Below are 6,921 nucleotides of genomic sequence, written 5' to 3'. Positions count from 1 at the left end.
CCTTGGCAGGAAATACAATATAAGTGAATAGAAATATAAAGGGGCAGGTTTGCAGATTTCCTTGTTAGTGCCCCGGTAATCCTGATTAAGAACTGGAAATTCCACCCTGTAATGCAGATAAACAAGTCCCTTGGTTCTGGTAGCTCAGTCCATGGAACCTTTTTGCCTGAGCAGTCTTTTTTCAAATTTCTGTTCCCTTCCATCACATTAAAATGTACCAGGAGGTCCCTGTGAGAGCTTCCCTTCACCTGCAGAGAACTGGGGTTTGTTGTGCATGCTGTGGGAAGATCAAAGTAAATCCATAATGCTGACTTGGGAAATGTTCCCCCCCACGAATTTACACCTGGATGAACTGAGGAGCAGCTGGACAGACAGCACTGGCTTCCACAGAATGATTTGGGACCCAAGCTGGCAGCTTGGAAGGCGTTGGGAGAGCCATCACCTCCCACTGCCAGCCATCAGCATTAGGCTGAGACTGAGGAACAGCAGGGGAATGAAGCCATTTTGGCTGCTTGCCCAGGCCTGGAGAACTCCATCTCACAGCAAATAAACAGCTGGGGACTTAAACTTTGAAAAAATAAAATGCAGTGTGTATTTTTCTTAGTTTCTGATTGGGGTAAGCAGATGCTGGCTTGCACTGAGGCAGAAGGAAGCTTGTGGTTTAGAAAAAAAAAAAAGGCAGATACCATGGTGACAAGAGGGATCTATAAAACTTTAAAAAGACAGTGGGGAGTTGCAAAGTGGCTCCAGGTTAGTGAGACATGGGCAGCATCCAGATTAGTGCTCCTGCTCTGGGGTGAAGGTGCCACTTCCCTTTGGGCTGCAGGGATGCAGTGGATGATAGCAGCCTGGTGATGGGAACAACCTGACTGTGTTGGAAAATGCTCCATTTTATTAATTCCTGAAAGAGTCACTTCAGGATATCTCCTGAGCAGTCCTGAGAGCAAACCCCAGGCACTGGCCTTCCTGGCTATGGCAAGCAGAGCTTGGCCAACTCCTGTGTTGTTTCAGCTGCCCAAAGTGTTAGAAACTGCAGTGTGGCCAGATCTTGTGAGAAGAATTTATCTCTCCGTCTTAAAGACACAGTTTTTAGACAATATTTTGTCGCAGTAACATAAAGAAGGATCTGAGGCGTCCAGGATGATTCACACTTGAAATATTACCCAGGGCAATCAATTACTGGGTCAGAAAACTGCTGCCCATGTGAGCTGTGGTCTGCTGAATCTTTCCTCTCCAGGATGCTTTTGGGTTGCTGTTCTATGTCAAGACAGCCTGGCTCTTCTTGGAAAGAGGAGGAAAACTTGCATTTAATCCATAGTTTTTTCTCTTCCTTTGTATTATGATATTTAGGTATTTTAGTTGAAGAAAAAAGCTTTGTTCTCTTAAAAGAATTACGTGGTTTAGTTTTAGCAGTCAGCAAAAAGACTCTTCGTTAAATAACATCTGTGGTATATGAATTCTTCAAAGATAAAAAGTAATACACATCAGAAGCACCTGGATCCCTGAGGTCATGTATTTCTTCTTAAAGTAGTTTTTCATTTAAAGAATAAATGCCTGGCAATATAAAGGCAGTGAAACAGCAATTAATGCTGTAAACTTTTAGTCCTGTCAGTTAATTTAGCCTCTGTGTGCTAAACCATACAGGAAATAAACTTTGCTTTTATTGTAAACCACAGGGGCCTCGTGCAGAACTCTCTGTGCTTTTAATTCCTCTCCTAACCAGAGTTGAGCTTGTCACACAAGCACAACCAAACCTGTTTTCCCTCTGCTCTGCAGGGCTCCCCATTGCCAGCAGAAATCCACAGCCTCTGAAAAATAATTACAGGAGCAGCTGTTTCAATAAACCCCTCAAACTGCAGCCCTGTGTGTGTTATCTCAGGCTGCCTCCCTGGAAAGATTATTGGAGTGCTGGGCTGATGCAGAGGGTGAAATCTCAGGGGCACTGAGGTGGGACCTATGCTGTTTGTGTCAGTTCTTACAGCGTGGAGTTGCTGCCAGCATTGCACAGAGTTGTCCTGGGATCTCCACAAAGCTGAAGATAAAGGAGAAATAATTCTTCTGGCTTTCAGAAAGAGGAACCAGATTCAGAACTTGACAAGAGGGGTGAGCTCCAGACTATCAGGCCTTTTTAAAGCTTCCAGAGCAAGCAGTCAGGTGACCAGTAGCACCTTCAGGGCCTTTCCCCTGCTCTTCTAAGCACATGGTCAATTTTTGAGTATTTAGGAATATATCATATGTCAGAGAGTTTTCTGCATCTTGTGATACTGAGCCTCACTGTCTTATTGGAGACCAGTCTTCTGTGTGGTAAATTGCTTTACAGCCAGTGTGCAAAGCCTGTCTGTGGGGCTGGGCTGTGGTGTGTTGGTACTGTTTGTAGAATCAGCCAGAAATGATCCCTGAAAAAGTAAATAAGCAGTGAGTTGAAGAAATAATTATTCCTGCTGACTAACAGCTCAGGAAAAGGAGCTCTGAGAGGTGAAGAGCAAATTGTTCAAGGAGTCTGTGACAGAGGTAGCTTGGACTTAGGGACTTTTTTTTTCTTCCACATAGTAAAGATTCCCCTTTCCCTGTTTATAACTCAGGTAAGCACCAGTGAGGTGCTGAGGCTGTGGAGACACCAGGAATACACAGAAGAGCTGGCTGATGGGTGGGAATGCTCCAGCTCCTGCCACTCTCATCCCTGTGCTGTTCAGGAGTTGTTAGTTTGGTACTGGGATTTGGGAGGACTGGATCTGTTTGTTTTTATTTAACCCAGCATGGAGTTTGGATGCTGTGACAAGGCACATGGAGACTTCCAGGGAAACTCAGCCTGCCAAGCTCCACGTCTGCTGCAGAAAACAACTGTGTGTAATAAATGAAGAGCTCATATTCTGCTGCTGCTTATGCTTTGTTAGTGCGTAACTGAGATAATGGAGCCTGTATTCCACAGTAGGAAGCTCGCTCTCTGTTGGTTTTGGACCAGATGAGCAGTTTTCAGGCTTATAAAAGTCAAATGCCACAAGACTGACTTAGAAAATTGCCAAGGGTCAATTTATTTAGTATTGTAATGGTGGTGTTTTCCTTTGGATGATGACAATTCCGGGTTCTGCAGAGGTTCGTGGACAGTGTCAGTGCGTGTGGTTAATGCTATGGTTTGCCATACATCAGGGTTTCTTTACATCCTCGCCTAAAGGAAGATAAGAGGAAGCCTAGGTCTGGAAGCTTGATTTTGCAAGATATGTTTATCCTGGATAACTTCAGTAGTCATTTAAAAAAAGACAAAAAATCATCCTGATATGTGAATATTTGCATTTGCAGGTCTTTCCTGTTGCTGACTGAAGCAAAAGCCTGCTGCAGGAATGGCCCAAGGCCATGGTTTGATCCCTGCTTTCAGTCCTTATTGCTGCTGGGAGAGGCAGTCCTGCCTCCCCTGGCTCATTTCTTCCCATTCCTTGTGATGGCACAAGAACCCCTGTGTCATCTGTGAGCTGAGTTGGGGTTCCCAAAGCAGCACTGCTGTGTGACTGGAGGAGATTCCCTGCTCAGAGCTCCATGGAGCCCAGCGAAGGCATAGCCTGGCTCCGACCTCTGCTCTCTGACCAGGGACAGGACCCCAGGGAACGGCTGGAGCTGTGTCAGGGAAGGTTCACTGGATGTTATAAAAAGATTCCTCATCCAGAGGGTGGTCAGGGACTAGAACAGCTCCGCAGGGAATGGTCACGGCCCCAGAGCTCCAGGACTGTTTGGACAGCAGGCACAGTGTGGGATTGTTGGTATGTCCTGTGCAGGGCCAGGAGCTGGACTCAATGATCCTTGAGGGTCCCTTCCAACTCAGGATATTCTGTGAGTCTGTGGTTCTCAGAAGTGGTGAATCCTTGCTCAGGAACAGGCCTTCGGAGTTGGTGGAGAAGGTCTCTTTCCAAATAACCTGATTGATGCAGGTTGAGTGTATACAGTCCCAGTAAGGAGCTGTGCTTCCCTGACCGTCTCTCCTGGATAAACCTGCCCAGCCCTGGCGCTGGAGGAGGTGAGGTTTGGGAGTAGCCTATGCAGAGCCCCTGCATGAGGGTGGGCAGGCTTTGGATGTTGGAGGGGTCAGTCTGTAGGAGTTTGGAGCTGCTGCCAGGCAGTGCCCAGAAACTCTCCAGAGACTCAGGCTGCTTCCTGTGCAAAGTTCATCCCTAATCAAACACAGCTCCTGGTGGGGTTGTTTGCAGAGATCACGTGAAGGGAGAGGAGATTCTTGCTGTCCCTGCCTCTGGGGCTGCTGTCCCTGCTCCCAGCGTGAGCAGAGTGAAGAGGAGTCAGGCACCCCCCATGTCTCCAATCAAACCTTCCTTGTGTGAGGGGCCAAGTGTCAGTCTGACACCTCTCCAGATCTGGGACACCTCCCAGCATTCAGCAGTTGGAAGCTTCAGTCACAGTCACTGTTTTTCTGTGTTCAGGCTCTGGGGTTGTCTACAAAAAGTAGGTAGGCAGGTTTGGTGCCTCTGCTTGTGCCAGCTCCAGTGCTGCCAGAACTTCCTGGGACTTTTGGGTTTTAACTTCTCCCTTGCCCAGCTGCTGGGGATCTTGTGTTCCATGTGCATGGAAGTACAGTGTAAAAAGGTTCCCTGCCATCCCATGAGCAAACGTCTCTGTTCTTTGGCTGATGATGGAATGAGATTTTAAATGTTAAAGTCTTGCATTAAAATCCCTGCAAATGGAAGTTTTGGCTGTGTGGGCTTTGTTTGGTTTTAAAATCCAGGCAAATAATCCCATTGGGCATTGCTGTCACTTTCCACAGAACTTTAAAAAAAGGAAAAAAGGAAGGAAAATCCCAAAGAAACAGAAAGTCAGTCTCTGGATGCAGAGTCTGTGTTTGGGGAGGCAGTCTTTGAGCAGGCCATGATTGCTGTGGGGAAGAGCTTTGGCGTATCCTGACTTGTGAGTGACTTTGACTTGGCAATAGTGACCCTCTTTAAGCCTTTTACAGAATGAACAGAAGCATCTAAGCAGAGAGTAGAGGGATGTGTCATTTCTGGCTGTGGTGAGGACACAGATATCCTGGCTAAAGGAGGGTGCATCTGATCTGATCTGCTCTGGTGGCCCCCCAGAATATTCCCAGGAGTTTGTGCATCTCTGGTAGGCTTGAGACAGAGCTGGGCTCTTGGGCATAAGAACTGGATGCAGTCAGGAGCCTGGACAGGCCAGGAAATGCTGAATGAGCAACTGAAAGTGTTGGGGAGCAGCTGGGAAGGAGGAAAGTTAAAGGAGAATGCTCTGTGTCACCCTTCTTTTCAGGGAATCATGGAATATCCTGAGTTGGAAGGGACCCACAAGGATCAAGTCCAACTCCTGGCCCTGCACAGACCCCCCAACAATCCCACCCTGTGCCTGGGAGCGTTGTCCAAATGCTCCTGGAGCTCTGGCAGCCTTGGGGCTGTGACCATTCCCTGAGGAGCCCTTTCAGTGCCTGACCACCTTTTCCTTGCAGCCAAAAAAAAGAAAGATGTACTTCTGAATTCAGTGCTTGAGTAGGAAAAGAGGTGGGGTTTCAGCTGACAGAACCATTTTCATGTACTGGAACAAAACGGGAAGTTTATTAAATGGCACTTTTAAACACAGGCTTCAGGTGTTGCTGATAAGATGTTCTCTGTTAGAATCCTGGTAACACCACAATAGTCCCTGACATGCAGGTGTTAAAGGATGAATGGATTCACCCCCACACACTTCCCCAGTGCTTGGATATCATTTGTTAAGAGCGGAATTTGCCTTAAGCTGTGATAATAACATTGATCCTTAAGGTGCCTTCATAGAAAGTAAACCTAAAACACATTAAAAAGTCATCAGGGCTTTGTTAGGCAGTGCTGCTGCTGCTGTGGGCCAGAATCTGTGGAGATATAAATAAGGAAATGTTACTTGTCCTCCTACTTGACTAATGGATAAAGGAATCTGCTTTTGGCCACTGCAGGGGGAAAGTAGCTAAACAGACACTGGATGTGGTGCAGCAAGACAGTTCTGACTTATTTGTGGCCTTTTAGTATCTTGTTAGAATTTGACTGTAGTCGAGGTGTGGTGGAATTGGCTGTACTGCGTGTCTGACACCAAATTAGTGACACTGAAAAACTTTGCTGGAACACTGAACTCAAACCCTCCTTGCTGCAGCAAGAGAGAAAAGGTTTCTTTTTTTTCCTTAACTAATTCCTTGAACTCCAACAGCAAGTTGGCAGTGTGGCAATTAGGAACCTGCGCAGCTGTGCTGGGCTGTGCCAGTCAGAAAGGCCAGGCCGGTGTTGCTGGCTGAACTTCCCAAAGTAGCCCAAGGGAACTAAATGCCAAATCCCCCTGGGATTTTATTCTCTTTGCAGTCTGTGTCAGAGTAAATAAAAGTGAGTGAGAGTTGGGTCTCTAAGCGCCCTTGGCTCCATTGAGAATCCTGATCCCCAGGACTTTAGTACATGGAGGTGACGTTAACTTTCCTGTTCCGTTCTTCGGGTAGGAAAAAACTTGTTGAACGCACAAGGATCTTTGGACTTGGGTGTTGTTGGTGTGGGATTTAACAAGTATTTAGGCTTTGGGTTATTGAATGAATGCAATTACAATGGCATTATAATCCATGAGAGAAGCTTTTATTTTTGTTCTCATGAATCAGCTTTTTCATTTATGTAACTTTCTATGGTTTCTGGAGCAAGTCATGGTCTTGTTTTGGGAAGTGCAGACTTTGTCCTTTGTTCCAGCTATATTTTTGGCTTGTGTTCCAAAATCTGGTGTGTGGGGTGGTACCTTATGCCTGGCTAAAGCCCTGTTGGAGACAGGCCATGTGCTGCCAGACGTGACGTAACCTCCAGGTTAAATTGCAAAAACCTTTTGGTAGCCTGGATTTTCCCCCAGCTTCGCTCTTGAGTGGGGGTCCCTTTTCACCTTTTCTTGCTTTTATAAAGGGTCTTCTAAACCCACATG

Source organism: Corvus brachyrhynchos, unplaced genomic scaffold, assembly GCF_000691975.1.
Source record: "Corvus brachyrhynchos isolate BGI_N302 unplaced genomic scaffold, ASM69197v1 scaffold220, whole genome shotgun sequence".
NCBI lineage: Eukaryota > Metazoa > Chordata > Aves > Passeriformes > Corvidae > Corvus > Corvus brachyrhynchos.
This window is presented reverse-complemented; position numbering follows the sequence as displayed.